At 43.9% G+C, this 19,676-nt stretch overlaps 1 protein-coding gene across 1 annotated transcript in view; it reads left to right on the forward strand.

Moving 5' to 3' along the window:
• Window positions 1-4,126: 4,126 nt before the first annotated feature.
• The window catches only part of fignl2 (fidgetin like 2), a 77,005-nt gene continuing 61,455 nt past the window's right edge, over window positions 4,127-19,676 (forward strand). Inside the window, exon 1 of the mRNA XM_062970947.1 lies at window positions 4,127-4,397. The gene's annotated coding sequence lies outside the window, so the exon portion shown is untranslated. The remainder of the gene's footprint in view (window positions 4,398-19,676) is intronic.

A 19,676-nucleotide genomic window follows, 5' to 3' on the forward strand; every position in this document is an offset into this window, starting at 1 on the left:
TCCAATTTCTTGTTGAAACACAAGATGTATGTGGCACACAGTAAGAATAGAAATAACATCATCCTAAGAAGCCAGTGATAATTTGGCCTCGTACCCTTGTGCTCTGGTTTCGGAAGCCCTTGCTTCGTCTCCAAGCTTTTAATTGCGATGGTTCGCAAATTGCTTCCAGTTGGTATATTTTCATCTGTGCCTTTCATACGTGGGGTTTTATTTTGCAAGTCACCCATGAAGGCCCCCTGCCAGGGCTGTAAAAGGGGATAATGCTATCATAAAATCACGTTGTCCTTCAAATCTTTGTTTTTCAAAACCCGCTTTCATGGGCAAAGTGCTGCATTCCTCCATCTCGTGGCCTTGCAGCATTTTAGAGAGCCTCAAAGTGGTTGCTGTACAGTTATTCTGATTTTTTTTCCTGCCGCTGGCTCATTCCTTCCTCTCTCCTTGGCCCCCCTCCTTCGGGGATCCACTCCTGTTTCTATGGAGACAACCCATAAACCCGAAGCCAGGTCCTTTGTAAGCTGAGGCCAGAGGCAAAGCTGCCTCTAATTTTGATAGCAGTGGGCCTTGCCCATCCCTATTGGGATCTTTGAGTTGCTCTAACAATTGGGTTTCCATAGGACACACAGGACTCATTCGCCACACATGGCAAAACCCTACAAATTCAAAAGATGGTTACAATCTATACAGAACATCCGACAGTTACAGCCCAAAGTAGGAACCCTAAAAACATTGGAAAGGAAATTACCTAGTTTGTATTGAAGCTATGGTGTTTGACACATTGCTCTTTCTAACTGAAAAAAAGAAAATAATTTACAAATGCTAAAACACCCCACCCAGATGTATATGTTTAAGAGACATTTCCTCTCCCCAGTATAATTTTAACCCTTCATTGCATAAAAACAGATTGTATTGGAGTCCTCATCCCATTAGGGGTGCATCTATACATAAAGGTAAAGGTTTTCCCCTGACATGGAGTCTAGTTGTGTCCGACTCTGGGGTTGGTGCTCATCTCCATTTCTAAGCCAAAGAGCCAGCGTTGTCCGTAGACGCCTCCAATGTCATGTGGCCGGCATGACTGCATTGAGTGCAGAACAATATCTATTCATCTACTCACTGTGTTGTCGAAGGCTTTCATGGACGGAATCACAAGGTTGTTGTGTGTTTTCCAGGCTGTATGGCCATGTTCCAGAAGCATTCTCTCCTGATGTTTCGCCCACATCTATGGCAGGCATCCTCAGAGGTTGTGAGGTCTGTTGGAAACTACGCAAGTAGGGTTTATATATCTGTGGAAGGTCCTGAGTGGGAAATCAAGGAACTGAATTGAATCAGGGAAACAACTGAGAAACCTAAATTCCCTTGCATGAATACTAGTGGATATTTACCACTAAGGAGAAGATTGACTCAAGCGAGTTTTTAATTCTTCTCAGGAAGATCATACTTTACAAAAAGGCTATGATTATTCAAAACAGTGTGACTGCCAATTGATCTCCAAAAAGGGTCATGCTTCCAAATGGCTATGAATATTTTGGCTGTCCAAAAGGTTATGATCTCTAACAAGGTCATGCCTTTCCAAAATATCTTGCCAAGAAAACGTCATGATAGGGTCTCTTTAAGGTCCCCATAAGTCAGGAATTATGTGAAGGCACACAATAATTATTAGGATGAGAAATGAAAGAGATTGTCCTGTCCTAAACTGAATCCTGGAGCTCCAATGGCGCAGTGGGTTAAACTGCTGAGCTGCTGAACTTGCTGACCAAAAGGTCAGCAGTTCAAATCCGAGGCACGGGGTGAGCTCCCATAGTTAGCCCCAGCTTGTGCCAACCTAACATTTCAAAAACATCCAAATGTGAGTAGATTAGGGTTGTTGTGTGTTTTCCAGGATGTATGGGTATGTTCCAGCAAATGTGGAGGGCTCACTTTATGCTCCATATCTTCTCCTGACTAACTATTAATCAATGACAAGGAATGCCTAAATTTCTTGGTTTTGGCTATTTTGGACAATGGGTTGCTTTGAGTTTTCTGGGCTGTATGGCCATGTTACAGAAGCCTTCTCTCCTAATGTTTCACCCACATCTGTGGCAGGTATCCGCAGAGGTTGTGAGATCTGTTGGAAACTAGGCAAGTGGAATTTATATATCTGTGGAAAGTCCAGGGCGGGAGAAAGAAAACATGTCTGCTTGAGGCATGTGTGAATGTTGCAATTGGTCACTTTGATTAGCATTTCCCCAGGTAGGAAGCAGCCAGGCCTTGAAGCTGCAAGGTTGTATTTCTTTATCAGTTTCCCTATGCTGAAAGGCTATTCAATTCAACTACAACTACCAAATGTCATGATTTATTTTCCCCAAACCTCACCAGTGTTCACATTTGGGCATATTGAGTATTTGTGTGAAGTCTGGTCCAGACCCATCATTGTTAGAGTCCACAGTGCTCTCTGGATGTAGGTGAACTACAACTCCAAAACTCAGGGTCAATGCCCACCAAACCCATTGGTCATGGGAGTTCTGTGTGCCAAGTTTGGTTCAATTCCATCCTTGGTGGAGTTCAGAATGCTCTTTGATTGTAGGTGAATTATATATCCCAGCAACTACAACTCCCAAATGACAAAATCAACCCCCCCCCCCCAAGCCCACCAGTATTCAAATTTGGGCATGTCAGGAAGAGGAATGAAAATACATCCTACATATAAGATACAGTAGAGTCTCACTTATCCAAGACTCGCTTATCCAAGGTTCTGGATTATCCAAGGCATTTTTGTAATCAATGTTTTCAATATATCATGATATTTTGGTGCTAAATTCGTAAATACAGTAATTACGACATAGCATTACTGTGTAATCGAATTACTTTTTCTGTCAAATTTGTTGTATAACATGATGTTTTGGTGCTTAATTTGTAAAATCATAACCTAATTTGATGTTTAATAGGCTTTTCCTTAATCCCTCCTTATTATCCAAGATATTCGCTTATCCAAGGTTCTGCCAGCCCATTTAGCTTGGATAAGTGAGACTCTACTGTATTTACATTATGATTAATAACACTGGCAAAATTACAGTTATGAAGTAGCAACGAAAATAATGTTATGTTTTTTTTTAGTTTGTACATTTGTTTTCCTCAAGTAGTCCTCAAATGTAGTCCAATCTGTAGCCTTCATTGCTCTACCGTTAAACTTCCTTATCAAAAAGGTTAAATTGTCCATGTCCTTTATTTCAATCATCTTTTCTAACCAAAGATCTTTTGTCGGGGCCTTTTCTGATTTCCAATGCTTTCCTATCACCATTCTTGTTGCTGTGATAAAAAAAGTGAATTCAATAAGATTTAATAAGAGAAGAAGCATAAAGAACGGAAGTCATCCCAACCCCACCTAATGTTTAGCCCTACCCATATCCCTACCCTACCTACCTACCCTTTTACCCCTTTTTCTTTTCCATCCCCTTTTTAAACACGAAAGGTTCAAACCCCGGGAGCGGCGGGAGCGGCCGCTATTAGATCCAGCTCCTGCCAACCTAGCAGTTCGAAAACATGTAAATGTGAGTAGATCAATAGGTACTGCTCCGGCAGGAAGGTAATGGCGCTCCATGCAGTCATGCCGGCCACATGACCTTGGAGGGGTCTACGGACAACGCTGGCTCTTCGGCTTAGAAATGGAGATGAGCACCAATCCCCAGTCGGTCACGACTGGACTTAAGGTCAGGGGAGACCTTTAGCTACACAATTGGTGCCTTTCGAGTCTGATAACTGTTCTGTCATTGAGTTCTAGGATGGTAATAGTTGGGGGTTCACCACCACATGAGGCACTGTACTATTTAGAGGTCGCGGCATTAGGAAGGTTGAGAAGCACTGATCTACACTGTCGAATTAACACAATTGGATACTACCAAGGGCCGTGGCTATGGAATCGTGGGAGTTTGATGAGGCAGAGGAGGCTGAAGACCTTCTGAATAACTACGGCTCCCGGGATGTCACGGCATTGAGCCAGGGCAGGTAAAGCGGGCCCAAATTGCGTTAAGTCTGTAGGGGCAGATACCCCCATTGGCTGGAAGAGGGAACAGGAGAGCCGAAGGAGGAGCGGGCGGAGGGGAAGGGGCGTGGCGGGGGCGGGGTGGTCCTCTCTCGGAGGCCGGCCGAGGCTGCGTGGGCGAGCGAGGGGCGGCACGCAGGGCCAGAGAGAGAGAGAGGGACAGAGGGAGGAGGGAGGGAAGGGAGCAAGGAAGGCAGGCACGGCCGCGCTTGGGCCGCGCTCCGAGGCCAGGCGAAGAAGATGCCGAGGCGCCCCCGCGGTTGCCGCTCCTGCTGCTGCTGCTGCCGCCGAAGCTGCTGCCGCCCCCACGGTGCTCCGGGCCTGCGCGGGCCATGTGGCTGCGCCGACGGGTCCCGCTAACCGCGGCATGGGAAGCGGGAAGGTGAGGCTGTCAGAGGGGGAGGGCGCATGGGGTGCGCCAAGGAGGGAGGGGGCGGAGAGGGGCCGGCGCCGCCACCCAAAAGGCCGAAGTGGACTCCGACACCCACGTTGCAGCCCCCTTCCAAAGATCCATGTTGAATCCTCTCCCCAAATCCTTCATGAATCTCACCCAAGACCCCTTACCCCCCAATCGACATCGAACCTCCCTAAAGATATGCTAAATCTAAACAGGAAGGATTGGGCTTGCTATGAGTCTCATTCCCTGGTCATGAGAAGGAGTCCTCGTGGGGAACAAGTTAAACATGAGCCAACAATGTGATGCGGCTCTTTAAAAAGCCAACGGGATTTTGGCCTGCGTCAATAGGAGTCTAGTGTCTAGATCCAGGGAAGTCGTGCTATCCTCCTATTCTGCCTTGGTCAGACCACACCTGGAATCACACTGTGTCCCATTCTGAGTACTTCAATTGAAAGGAGACGTTGACAAGCTGGAAGGTGTCCAGAGGAGGGTGACTAAGAGGATCAAGGGTCTGGAGAACAAGCCCTATGAGGAGCGGCTTAAAGAGCCGGGAATGTTTAGCCTACAGAAGAGAAGGCTGAGAGGAGACGTGAGGAGGGCCATGTATAAATATGTGAGGGGAAGTCACAGGGAGGAGGGAGTAAGCTTGTTTTTTGCTTCCCTGGAGACTAGGACATGGAACAAGGGCTTCAAACTACAGGAAAGGAGATTCCACTTGAACATTAGGAAGAACTTCCTCACTGTGAGGGCTGTTCAGCAGTGGAACTCTCTGCCACAGAGTGTGGTCAAGGCTCCTTCTTCGGAGGCTTTTAAACAGAGGCTGATGGCCATCTGTTGGGGCTGCTTTGAATGCTACTTTCCTGCTTCTTGGTAGGGGGTTGGACTGGATGGACCACGACAAGGTCTCTTCCAACTCTATGATTCTATGAGACTGACAGCAAGTGGGAACAGGACAGTACCTCTGGCATTCTTCAGCTATTCACTAATTGGAAAACATAGCTCTCTGTGTACATGGACTACATGACCCACCTGGATCTCTTAAAGCTCAGGTGAGGTGAAAGACAATATCCCCATCATCAGTGCTGTGCTAGTTCACGGAAAGGGAAAACCTAAGGGTACAACTCTAGGCAGATCTTGGAAGATTGCTGGCTGGACGTTTTTTGAGCATGTTAGCCCAGCAAAGTAACTTTTGTTAAGCTTAAAGAACATACGGTACTTCCCCATTGCTTTGTTTGTTTGCAGAGTCCTTTGAGATTTCTATGTGTTCGACAATTTTGGGTTGTTGCAGCCAGATTCTCCTTGCCAGGTCATACTTTGCCCTTCAGTGGTGCTACATATGTAAAAGAAAGAGGCACCAGGACTCGGAAGCATTGGAAAATTGCATCTTGACTTAAGCCAGACTGTGGGACTCTGTGTTTTTAGTTTAATGATGTTTATTTAAATGTTAGTATCTCTCATTATTAATTTATATTATTTCTATTTTTAGTAGTTATAAGTCTATTGATGTTGTTTGCATTGCTAGATTTGTTTTGTTTTTGTTAACTACTGCATTGAATGTTTGCCTCCTTTGTATTTAAACTGCTCTGAGTCCTCTCAGTGACAGAGGACTGTCTATAAATAAAATAATAATAATAATAATAATAATAATAATTATCATCATCATCATCAAAGACCCATGCTAACTTCTCAAAGATCCATGTTAACCACTTCCGACCCCAGACCCATGTTGCAACCTCTCCAAAAGCCCATGAGAACCCTCCAAAAGATCAATGCTGGATTCTCCCCCCTCCCCCCCCCCCCCAAAAAAAAGATCTGTAGTAAATATGTGTTGTCGAAGGCTTTCCTGGCCAGGATCACAGGGTTGTTGTATGTCTTTCGGGCTGTGTGGCCATGTTCCAGAAGTATTCTCTCCATAGATGTGGGCGAACCGTCAGGAGAGAATACTTCTGGAACATGGCCACACAGCCCGAAAGACATACAACAATCCGTAGTAAATGCTTCCCAAGGAGTAATATTGACTCCCCTCAAAAGACCCAATGTGAACCTTCCGCAAGAACTGTTCCCCAAGACTCATCCTGAACCCCCCCTCCTAAAAAAAAAACTCTCTACAGTTGCTGAACCTCTCCAAGTTGCCTCCCCCAAAGACCCATGCTGAACATCTGGAGAGGGTTGCAACGCAATGGGAGCCTTCAAGGGGTTGCTTCCTTAGGGTTTGGAACCGGCTATGGGGAAGGGTCTCCTTTGCGTGGGTGGGGTTCCAGGAGGAGGAGGTTGGTCTCTCTCTCTTCCCCTTACCCCCAATTCATTGCAAGCACACTCTGTATTTAATGTGTTGTCGAAGACTTGCATGGCCGGAATCACTGGGTTTCTGTGAGTTTTTCAGACTGTATGGCCATGTTCCAGAAGCATTTTCTCCTGACGTTTTGCTCACATCTATGGCACACATCCTGAGAGGTTGTGAGGATGCCTGCCATAAGATGCAGTCGAAACATCAGGAAAGAATGCTTCTGGAACATGGCCATACAGCCCGTAAAACTCACAGCAACCCATACCCTGTATTTGGTAGAAAGAAAGACCCATCTCCATTCACTCAAGCTGCCTTGGTCTCCCCAGTGTTTCCTTGCTCTGTTTCTACATAATTTTCCCCTCTTTTGTGGGTTCATTTCTGGAGGGAAAGTGGGGGCACCTTCCAGGCTTGCAGAAATCCTGCCCCCAATTGCACAGGGGAAAAGAGACAGGAGGGTATGGCCAGAGAATTGGGATGCCTTCCAGGGAGATGCTGCTTGATGTTGGTTTTTGTCCAACTGAGAAACTCATTTATCTATTCATCTACTGCATTTTTTATCTGCCTTTCTCCCAATATAGGGACATAGGGAAGGAAGCGGGAACAATTTGGGGTTGGCTTTATTTCAGGCATGGGCAAACTTCAGCCCTTCAGGTGTTTTGGACTTCAACACCCACAATTCCTAACAGGCTCAGACCCTTTCCTTTTCCACCTCAGCCACTTAAGGCTGTGAGTTTTCCGGGCTGTATGGTCATGTTCCAGAAACATGATCTCCTGACGTTTCATGAATGCATGTGGAACTTGGCCAGACAGCCCGGAAGACTCACAGCAACCCAGTGATTCCGACCATGAAAGCCTTTGACAATGTATTAGCTTTTTGATTACAGTAGAGTCTCACTTATCCAACACTCACTTATCCAACGTTCTGGATTATCCAACGCATTTTTGTAGTCAATGTTTTCAATACATCGTGATATTTTGGTGCTAAATTCTTAAATACAGTAATTACTACATAGCATTACTGTGTATTGAATTACTTTTTTTGTTAAATTTGTTGTATAACATGATGTTTTGGTGCTTAATTTATACAATCATAACCTAATTTAATGTTTAATAGGCTTTTCCTTAATCTCTCCTTATTATCCAACATATTCGCTTATCCAACATTCTGGCGGCCCGTTTACGTTGGATAAGCGAGACTCTACTGTATTTGATTTTTGCTGGTTGCTTGAGTTTCGGTTAATGGAGTCTCTCCTGTACAGGTAGTCCCCACGTTATGAACAAGGCAGCTTCTGTAGGTTTGTTGTTAAATTGAATTTGTATGTGAGTCAGAATAGCTACATTTCTGAAGTGTAACTCCTCTGTGGGGTTTGTTTTACTGTCTGTGCCCCTGTTCAGAAGATTTCACCTCACTTTCTGTCCCTGTGATCATTAGATTTTGAGAAATGTGGCTTGTTGTGAAAACAAGGATTGGTGATACAGTTTTGGTGGAGACACCTTTTCCCCATGATAATTCTTCCAGGAGTGAATTGCTAGATTTCTCTCACTTCCTATTGTTTCACCCCTATTCTGAAATATGAGTTGTTTGTGAGTCGGCTGTTTGCAACTCAGGGACTGCCTGTATACATTTGCGCATTAACCCACATGTGTGCATGTGTGCCTTTGCCTCTCCTTGCCCAGCAGTTGGAGAACAAGGCTTGGCGTGTGATATTTGGGAGCGACCAGAAACCAGGGGCCTTTGTTTGTGTGCTGTGTCTTTGGTGGCCCCCTGGGGCGAGAGGAGCAGCCGTCTCTTGAGGAATTTTGATTTGGCGTGGCAGGGGCTGTTCCCTTTTCTTTGCCACTGTCCGGGGGTCTCTATCTCGCAGGCCGCAGGGAAAGTGTGGGGAGGAAGGGGGTGAGGGGAAGGCCAGGAGGGGGGCTTTAAATCTGGGCGCCTCTCTCTCTCTCCTTCCCTCCGCTGCTCCTGCATTTCCTATTGATTGCCTTTGAAAAAATCCCCCCAGGTTGTGGGTTTAGTGAGCTGTCAATTAGCCAAACTTGCAAGGAGCACGCAGAGTGGCTTCAAACAATGTCAGTTTGAGGCAGCGTCTCTCCCATCAGCCATGACATTATTTTGCACACTCTAGAAATGCAACCCAGGGCAGGGAGGGGTGGAGGGAGGCAGGGAGGGAGGTTGGACGAAGGCTCTGCAGGAATGGAGTGACGCTGCCCGGCTCCGGCCTCACCGCCTCTCCGGCAAGAATTTGATCTTGGGGGCCTCATAGCCCAAACACACACACACACACACACAGAACATGCAGCAAAATAGCACATGCCTTCAGAGAAGGAGCCCTTCTGGAATCCCTAAAGCAAAAAACGTAGCCTGTTCTGATTAATCTTCGCCCTTTCTTGTCTTTAAAAGCCCCTTGCAAATCGTATGGCTGCACAGTGCATTGAATAAGACTGGCACTTTCCTAAAATTAGGATTTTTCATAGAGTCATAGAGGTGGAAACCGCATGGGTCATCTAATCCAATCCCCTGCCATGCAGGAAAAGCATAATCAAAGCGTCCCCAAACAGTGGCCATCCATTCTCTGTTTAAAAGCCTCTACCATAGGCAGTGAGTTCCACTGTTGAACAGCTCTTTCAGATCACTCCTATAGTCTCCCTATAATCCTAAGTGCCCTTTGGCCCTTTGTTTTCTTGGAGAGGAATGAACACAAAGAGCCAATATTGGGATTTAATGACATAATCTGAAAACAGTGCAGACAACTAGGCTAAGGTAACAAACATATTCATCAAAAAAGAAAAGGAGGGAAATGGAATAATAATAAGAAGAATATGTTCCATTCAGCAGCTTAGTTTCTCTGAATTTAATTGAGTTAGGGTAAGTTTAAAAAGATGTGTTATTGAAGGCTTTCATGGCCGGAATCACTGGGTTGTTGTGAGTTTTCCGGGCTGTATGGCCATGTTCCAGAAGCATTCTCTCCTGATGTTACGCCCACATCTATGGCAGGCATCCTCAGAGGGTGTGAGGTCTGTTGGAAACTAGGCAAGTGGGGTTTATATATCTGTGGAATGCCAACAGAAAGAAGGAAACCATGAAAATGAACGAAGTTGGTTACCAGTATTAAAAAACTCTAAAATCAGGACAGTAAGGAAAGAGCAACACTCAGAAAATAGGGGAATACCAGACAGGAAACAATCAGGGGCAGCTAATCACCTCCCAACAAAGGATTCCCCCAGATAGTAAGCAGCCAGGCTTTGAAGCTGCAAGGCCCTTCAATGCTAATCAAGATGGCCACTTGCAACATTCATACTTGCCTCAAACAGACAAGAGTTCTTTCTTTCTCCCACCCTGGACAGTCCACAGATATATGAACCCCACTTGCCTAGTTTCCAACAGACCTCACAACTCTGAGGATGGCTGCCATAGATGTGGGCGAAACCTCAGGAGAGAATGCTTCTGGAACATGGCCATACAGCCCAGAAAATTCATGGCAACCTGATGGTATGGTTGTTTGCCTCTGTTCCTCAGAGCTCCAAAGAGGAAAAAGTAGATATCTATTTCATTGCCAAAGAGATGATGGAAACAGAAAATTATTATTTTTATTTGTTTTGTTGTTGTTTTTTAAAAAAGAATGTTACATAAACAATGTAGGGAATGTATGAATATAGCAGTATTTAAAGTTAAACCTCAGGTACCTACATATTTTTACTTCCAGGTTAGAAATATCTTAGCTGTTTTTTTTTAAAGGTTTCCAAAATGCCATCTGCTTAGGTTGATGCATTGGTAGTGAAAATGCCTTTCATTGATGCTTTTTGTTGGATAGTTCAATGGGGAGGGAAAGGGAAGTAAATCCCAACATAGAAAAATCTATTTAGCACACAGAATTGGGGTGAATTGAACAAAATAAAATATGAATAATCAAATGTAATAGTATAAAAATGTTATTCTAGCATACTTATTAAAACGTAGTATCACAACAAAAACACAACATTTCCACATCCAACTGTAACACAAAAATATTGTGGCACTTCTCACACGTTGGTTTATGCCACAATATCTATATTGGGTGGCTGTGAGCTTTTCTCCTGATGTATATACCACATATATGGCAAGCATCCTCAGAGGTTGTGAGATATATATAAACCCCACTTGCCTAGTTCGTAACAGACTTTACAACCTCTGGGGATGCCTGCCATAGAAGTGGGCGAAACATCAGGAGAGAATGCTTCTGGAACATGGCCAAACAGGCCAGAAAACTTACCGCAACCCAGTGATTCTGTCCATGAAAGCCTTTTAAAACACAATATTTATATTGAATTGGATATTGGAATTAGAGGTATTTTGCTCTTTCGAATTCATTCCAGCTCTGTATGCCAAGTATTTTTGATAACTCATTGTCAGTGAGATTCAGGAGAGCTACAGTTCCGATCAGTAAGCAAACCAGCTGAAGCATTCTGCAAATGGTGGTTTTCTGCATTACATCTTGCAACAACTGGGTAATGAAAAGCAGGGCTGAAAGTCCTTAAATGGAGACCGCCAATGAATTCCAGGTGCTGTAGCTATATTTCAGAGGAAGGAACTGACAAAACCACCTCGAGGAATCCTTGCCTAAGAAAACCCTATGAAATTCATGGGGTCATAATCAGTTAACAGGCCACTTGAAAGGCACACGCGTGCACACACACATACACTTTAATAGGGTTAATCAGTATATTGATTCATGAAAATGTAAGGTGATTAATTGGAGATGCTAACTGTGAGGTTGTGAGTTGATGCACATGCTCTTTTTTGGGGGGCTGTTTGGTTGGTAGATTACTATAGTGAGAAATTATAGATAGTCTTTTAAACATGACCGGAAATTGCTGCATATTAAGGTGAAAGTCCCATGCACATTTATCTGGAATTATAGGGCAATTGAAATCAGTGAGTCTTACTTTTGAATGGATTTGTATAGGAATCCATTCTAAGGTCTAGTACTTCCGTTACTATCACAGCTAGATGCCTGTGCTGCGTTTTGAGCAATGTACAGAGATGCATTTGAAAGCAATCCATCTGTTTAAAAGCAGATGATTAACCAACTAAAGCGCTTTCAGTTGGCAGACACTGATTTAATGAAAAGAAAAGCAGACCTTGCACACTTGCTTGGATGTAAGTTTCTTTGGTCTCAGAGGATGCTTAGAATTGTGTTGCCATGAAGTTTTCTTTATTGCAGAAAGTGAAGGTTTTCAGTAGAGTAGATGCTTAAAGGTTAGGAAAGAGATTGGGCACTGTCATTGTGTAGCTTTTGAAGAAAATAAATGCCTGAATCCTGTTAATAGCCACACTTTCGTTTTGAAGTAATTTTCATTTTGAAGTCATTCGCAACCATACGGTTTTTGAAGGCAAATACTTATGTGCAGTGTGTTTATAAAATTAATGGATACTAATTGACCTTTTTAACTAGCTCATTGGCTTAAACTCTTGTGCCGGCAGGCCTGTTGACCAACAGGTCAGCGGTTCGAATCCGGGGAGAGTGGGTGAGCTCCCTATGTCAGCTTCAGCTCCCCCTGCCGGGACATGAGAGAAGCCTCCCACAAGATGGTAAAACATCAAACATCCAGGCATCCCCTGGGCAATGTCTTTGCAGACGACCAATTTTCTCACACTAGAAGCGACTTGCAGTTTTTCAAATTGCTCCTGACACGAAAAAAACAAAACAAAAACAACTAATCCTGGATGTGTTCATGCTTTTTGAGCTACTATTTGAAGATGTGTAGTTACGGTATACTTTGGGAAAGTGGTTCTGGTACCCCTAGGAGAGCATTATTTTTCTTTCTATTTTACTCATACATCCTAGAAAAAAAGTAAAATGGTCATTTGGAATTGTACATTACACATATAAAAGCTTGGCATGTATGATGAGCATCATATTAATTTCCTGTGCTGTTTCACAAAGAATCTTTGTCACTATTTCCTAAAAAAAACTTATAGATCTGTGAGAGCTTTTGGCACAGGAAAATCTGCCTTGGTTTCTGGGGCTCGAGGTTTTGGATCTGCCATCGAGGGGGTGGGTGGACGCAGTTTGTGAGGCTTAAGCTGCAAAGAATCAGAAAGCTGCAGTTCTTTTCACAATGAGTTTTCTTTTAACTCGGCTTTAACTAGCAGGCTTTGTCCTGACATCCATTCTCTCTTAGGACTACCCCCCTTCTCTCTTCCCCTGCATTCTTTCCTCTTGCTATTATCATTTTGGTTAAACAGAAAAGCAACTTGTCTACCATATGGATCATGTTAACAATTGCTTATCTGGGAACACCCTTTTCTTTGCACCTCCCTCTCTGGCAGAGCCTTAGCACCAAAGTTGGTACTTCTCACCACAGCAACTTCGGTTTGATTTAAGCAGCCATCGCCTATGGAGCCAGTTTGACCAGACCAGTTTGTTGGACAGAACAACAGACAGATGTACAAATAGACAGGCACACAGAGAGCTTTCTTTCTGCTCATGTTTCTGTTTTGTTTCTCGCTGGAATCATTCATGTTTCTGCTGCCCTGCCAAACTTGTCATGTGGTCCTGGTTAGGAGAAAATTAGTCAATTAAAGGGTTCAATTAGCCTCAGGGAAAAAGATATGGGGCAGAATTGTTGCATTTTTGTTTTCTGAAAGCTACATTTTCATGTAGAAACAACACAGTACTCTAGATTATAATTATACCCCCCCATTTAGATTTTCAATGATCAGGGTCTCTGGAAAAACATCTCCCAGTGGTGGCTCTCTGTGGCTTATCATGCTAGAGAATGTGGGAGGTATTCTTGACATCAACAAACAAAAGAGCTCTAATTTTGCAGAATCAACTGGTGAAGGATTTAATGTAATTTATGCTATCAGGAAAGAGATTGTTGGGACAGTGGACATTCAGTGAAAAATCTAATCCAGGTTGCTGTGGTTTGGATTGGGCGTTAGTTGTTCATTTATTTATTTCTATCCTGCTTTCCTCCTATGATGGGACTCAAAGCGGTATACAGCAGATAAAGTCAAGACAGTTACAACCAAAAATAAAATATACGAACATGTACTCCGCTGAATGAGAAATTAACAATTTAAGACATTAAAACATCATGAACTCCCGTTACCCATGACAAATAGCAAAAAACTAGCATAGCAACATTAGCTTTTTTGTGTGTCAGGAGTGGCTTGAGAATCTGCAAGTCGCTTCTGGTGTGAGAGAATTGGCCATCTGCAAGGACGTTGCCCAGGGAACGCCCAAATGTTTGATGTTTTACCCTCCTTGTGGGGGGCTTCTCGCATGTCCCCACAGGGGGAGCTGGAGCTGACAGAGGGAGCTCACCCACTCTCCCTGGATTTGAGCTGATAAGTTAAAAACATACAAGTTATCCTTTATCCGAATGACAAATCCTAAATAGTCCAAAATCTGAAGTTGTCCACATGGTGGGCTGAAGTAGTGACACCTTTGCTGGTGGTTCATTGTACACAAACTTCCTCTCATGCACAAAATTATTAAAGATATTGTCTATCAAATTATCTTCAGGCTGTTTGCATAAAGTGTATCTGAAACATGAATGCATTTTGTGTTTAAATGTAGGTCTCCTCTCCAAAATATTTCATTATGAATGTATGTATGTATGTATGTATGTATGTATGTATGTATATAGACAGGAATTTTGAAATCCAGAAAAAAAACCCAAAACAGTTCAGGTCCCACAGATTTTGGATAAGAGATACTCAACTTGTAATGAAAACAAATAAAGAAAGTGATATTGCAATGGATGATTATATACATATGTATGGTCTGGATATATTTTAGAATAGTGTATACTACAGTTCTTTTTGACCCGTTGCAAAAGATTAAGTTACAGAAGAGGCCACATAAACTGGTCTCTGACTACCACTGTCATTTGTTAATGCTCTTCCTTTGAAGAAGGGTGGAGATGGCTTTAAATCTTTATGCCTGGATAAGCTGGGGAAACTAACCAATCATGTATCTTTTGTTACCCTTGCTCCTTTTCCTTAGCTTTTACTGCAGTGAGTACAGTGTTCCCTCACTACTTCGCAGTTCACTTTTTTGCAAATTTGCTGTTCTGCGGTTTTTCAATAAACTCTAAAAGAATATTATAAATCATAAAAAATTACAGTTTACAGCCTAAGGAAGGGAGAAAGGAGAAGCCGAAGGGAGAGAAAAGGAGCCCAAGTCGCAACGGGAGGAGAAGGAGGTTGATAAAGACGTAAAATAGTGTATAACTACTAAAATAATGTATAAATATTAAAATAAATATAGTGTTCCTACTTTGCGGATTTTCACTTATTGCGGGTGTTCCTGGAGCGTAACCCCCGCAATAAGTGAGGGAACACTGTAGATACTTAGTTCAGTTCCTGCAGCCTGTCTCCATCTTGACCATCTTCTATCATGCTGCTAGGACCTTCCAGTTTCACTTTCTGTTGCATAGGCTGCATCATCTTTTCATTTTTCACTGCCCCAGAATTGGAAGGAAGCCTGGTGACCCCAATGGTGAACTTCCTACATGAATTCTCTGTGCTGTGCTTTTAACCAGTGCATCACAAGCAGAGTCTTTGATACACTGCAACAACTAGACACCCAAAGATGATTTGTGGTCTTAGTGCCTTCGTGCATTGTTTTGCTATTGTCTGCAATGTTTGATTCTTACTTCTCTTTCTAGCTTGTTTGGCTCATTGCTTTGCTTATCCTCATTTGCCTGTGCCGTATCCTACTCTTCTGTAACCTTATTCTTGATCAAAATGGGTGATACTATGAGAGGCTCCTTATGAGTCCCCCTTTTCTTAAAAATAATATTAAATGAAATAATAATACTTCTGAGATGATTTGAAACATACATTGGGACCTCGATAACCTCTAGGGTAATGTTCTCAACCTGTGGGTCCCCAGATGTTTTAGCCTTCAACTCCCAGAAATCCTAATATCTGGTAAACTGGCTGGGATTTCGGGGAGTTGTAGGCCAAAACACCTGGGGACCCACAGGTTGAAAACCACTGCTCTAGGGTTTGGTTCCAGGACTCCTCCATAGATATCAAAACCTGTGGTTGCTGAGATCCCATTGTATACAATGGCAGAGTAAAATGGAGTTCCATGTCTATAATGGCAAAATTAAGACTTGTTTTTTTTTTTGGAGGGGGTAATATTTTTCAACCTGTGGGTGGTTGAAACCATAGATACAGATAATTTTAGCGAAATAGTTACAGAAAAGTGACTGTATTCTTCTCTTTATTCCTAAATTGCTTCCACAAATAAAATGCCTTGTTCTGGGGACAAAACTTAGGTAGCACACCCCACAAGGAAAAGTTTAATTCTCCCACTCTCATCGGCAACTATTATGGACCATTAGTACCAAAGGGGTTACAAGTCAGTTTTTGGTCAACTTAAGATTTGGTTTGGTTATTATTTAATAATCTAGATCTAATGTGGTCAATTCTATGCAATTTTCCGAATCAGCACCCCAAATAACCCCAGGAACTGGTCTAAAAATGAAGACACCAAGGCACTCCTGGTTCCAGGTGCCATGTGGAATGGCTCTGCTCAGGGGGACGGAGGAGGAGGAGAAGCAGCAGTCAGGAGGCTTGTTGTTGCGCTTCTCATGGATAGTCAGCCTCTCCCCTCTTGACATCCCCATTGCTCTTGTTGCAGTGGTTTAGTAACTGTGAGTCTACAGACCATAATTTAGTTCTTAGGGACCACTGATAATCCACAGACCACAGTTTGGGAATCACTGATTTAAGTTGTTCAGTTTAATAGACTCAGGACCAGATGCTGGAAGGGTTACTTTTTTCAGTCAGCTTCCAGAATGATTTATACATCATTTCTTCAGATGGGGGATTCTAAGAGTTGCTATCCCAAAGGTAGCTTTCCCATACTTTAGAGGTTTGTAATATGCAGGTTGGTTTTGGGGTTCTTGGTTCATATCTTCCTTGTCCTCCTCTCTGACCTTGAGCCTATTCAAACTGCACAATTATAGTACTATTTTATTCCATTTCAATGGAAGTGGTTCTGTCCCATGGACTCCTGGTGAAAGGCTGAGAATTCTAAATGCTCTTCCCTAAGCTGCAGATACCAGTTTCCCATAGGATATCGCTATAGTAGTAACATTGAATTTATAAATGGAACTATAAATCTATAGTGTGAATGGCCCTTAGTCTTCTGGCTTAACTGAGAATCTGACACTATTGAATTAGGAAGGTGAACTAGAGTGCAAGTTTTGCTGGACTGACGATACAGCCAAATAGTAATAGCACCAATGTCTTTTTAGAAAATGGAGCCATTGCAGTGGGCAGAGAAATCTTTGCTGTCTCCGTCCTGCCACAGCATCTGCAAAGTGTCATCTGCTTGGAGTTATTTCTGGTGGTGAATGGCTGGGTAAATCCAGTCTGTTTCCTCCCAGAGCCAGAGATAAGTCTTGTCTGCTGAGATGAATTTACCACCTACTTAGCAGATGAAATCACTGTTTTGGGATGGCTCTTAGACAGCCCAACAACTGGACATCCGATTGCAGAGACAGAGTGGGTGACAAAGTAACTTGGTTTGGTTACTGCAAAGGAGGAAAGAAAGAGGGACTTCTTTGGTGAGCTGGAAGTGCAAGCAGTGCTTGGAGATTGAAGACCAGAGAAATGAGCATAATTGCTTGTAGTGGTCAGAAGCAGAGCTTGAAAAAGTTATTTATTTCGATTGCAGCAGCCAGAACCCACCAGTTAGAGTATCTATGTTGACATTAGAACTCTGGGAGTGGTACTCAAATAGCTTTTCTGGACTTTGGCCTGCATACAAACTTCATCTTTCTGGAGGGACAGAGCTCCAAAATGCCATGGCCTTCCTTCCCCTGCAGAGTTTTTCTTGTGGCTTTATTAGCTTTGTCCATACCTGTTTAACTTGCCTCACTTGCTTTTTCCTGTGATTATGTAATACTGTATTCCTCTTCTTGGTAGCAGAATTTGAGCAAACCTGAATCCAGATGGCATCCGAAGACTAACCCTTCTATATATGTATTTTAGAAGTGCTTACAGAAATCACAGAAATGATGGTGGTGGGGGTCTTAAAAGACATTGGAGCCACAATTCTTGGAGGAGAGGACTTATCTTTTCCCTCCTTCACTCTTCCTGCACTAAATCTTCTCTCTCTCCCAATTGTGGTTTGCTCTGTGAAAAAATATATAGAGAGGTTGGAAGTTAAACAGGGCCGGCCTTCGTTAGTACTTGAATGAGAGGATGCCTATGAATCCCAGGTGCTGTAGGCTGCATTTCAGAGAAAGAAACTCACAAAACCATCTCTTGGGTATTTCTTGCCTGAGAAGATCTTACTAAATTCAAAAGTCGAGAGGTGACTTGAAGGTAAATTTCACACACATCAAATACAGAAAGGGAAAACTTCCCACCTGTCATTCTGATCCCAGCCTTATCCCTTGATGCTGCCTCTTCCCCTCCATACACATCGGTAAGGAGAAGAAGAAGGGAGAGGGGAAGACTTTAAAAACTCTAAAAACATTCTGGAGAAGAAGGCAGACCAACTCCCCGTTCTCAGTCATGCTGTTTCCCGCTGCCCCAAGGCCTGCTTCAGGGTGCCGTGGGAGGCGGCCCACTTTGAGTCTCCTTCACCAGGGCCACCTCGCCAGACTGGGAGGCGGCCTGCACCAGTAGGAGGGCAGGGTCGTGAGTTTATCGAAACGCGGTCGCGATCGCCATCTTGGCTGATATTCTGTTCAAGAGTAAAAGAAGCTTCTGACCTCTTACTGACAGCTAATTGTGTTGGGAGACTTCAGCGTCCACGCGGAGGCCACCCTGTCTGGCGCGGCTCTGGACTTCATGGCCGCCATGATGACCATGGGACTGCCCCAAGTGATAGCTGGGCCTACCCATGTAGCTGGCCACACTCTGGACCTAGTTTTCATCACGGACGGGGAAAATGTTGGTGTGGAAGAGCAAAAAATTATTCCATTGTCATGGACCGATCATTACCTGATCAGTTTTAGACTCACTGTAGCCTTGAACCTCCGCAGGGGTGGAGGACCCATTAAGTTGGTCCGCCCCAGGAGGCTGGTGGATCCAGATGGATTCCTGACATTTCTTGGGGATTTTCCTTCCATGCTGGGTGACGATCCTGTCGGTGCCCTGTTAGACCTCTATAACTTGGAGATCTCCAGGGCAGTAGACAAGATCGCCCCTGAGTGTCCCCTCTTGTCGCAACGATCCAAACCAGCCCCCTGGTTTATCGGGGAGCTGGTGGTGATGAAGTGCAAGAGGCAGGGGCTAGAGAGCCTCTGGCAGAGAACTCGAACTGGCGAGTTTGCGCATCATTTTGCAGATAAAGTCGCTCGAATACTCTCCGACTTGGACGCCTGCGTTTGTTCAGAACCAAGGGATGTAACTGAGGCATCTGCTTGTCAGGTTTTGTTGTATTTGTTTCGACTTGTTTAGCCTGATGACATTGACAAGGTTCTTGGAGTAGTGAGGGCGACCGCCTGTGCTTCAGATCCTTTCCCATCTTGGCTTATTAAACTTGCCAGTGGGGGGTTGGTTGATTGGTTCATGAGAATCATCAACGCCTCTCTTCAACAAGGGCATATACCATCTTGCCTTTAAAAAGCAATTGTTAGACCTATGTTGAAGAAGACCACATTGGATTCTTCATTATTGGACAACTACTGACCAATCTCCAACCTCCCATTCTTGGGCAAGATCTTGGAGAGGGTGGTTGCTTCTCAGCTCCAGGAATTCTTGGACGAGACCAATTATCTAGATTCGTCGCAATCTGGTTTCAGGCCTGGTTACGGGACTGAGATGGTTTTGGTCGCCTTGGTGGATGACCTCCGCAGAGAGCTCGACAGGGGGAGTGCATCCCTACTGGTTCTCTTGGACATCTCCGCTCCTTCCTGAGGGACCAAACCCAGATGGTGAAGCTGGGGGATACTTGCTCGGACTCCTGGCTGTTGACCTGTGGGGTTCTGCAAGGTTCCATCTTATCCCCCATGCTTTT

The sequence above is a fragment of the Anolis carolinensis genome, chromosome 2 (genome assembly GCF_035594765.1).
Source record: "Anolis carolinensis isolate JA03-04 chromosome 2, rAnoCar3.1.pri, whole genome shotgun sequence".
Classification (NCBI taxonomy): domain Eukaryota; kingdom Metazoa; phylum Chordata; class Lepidosauria; order Squamata; family Dactyloidae; genus Anolis; species Anolis carolinensis.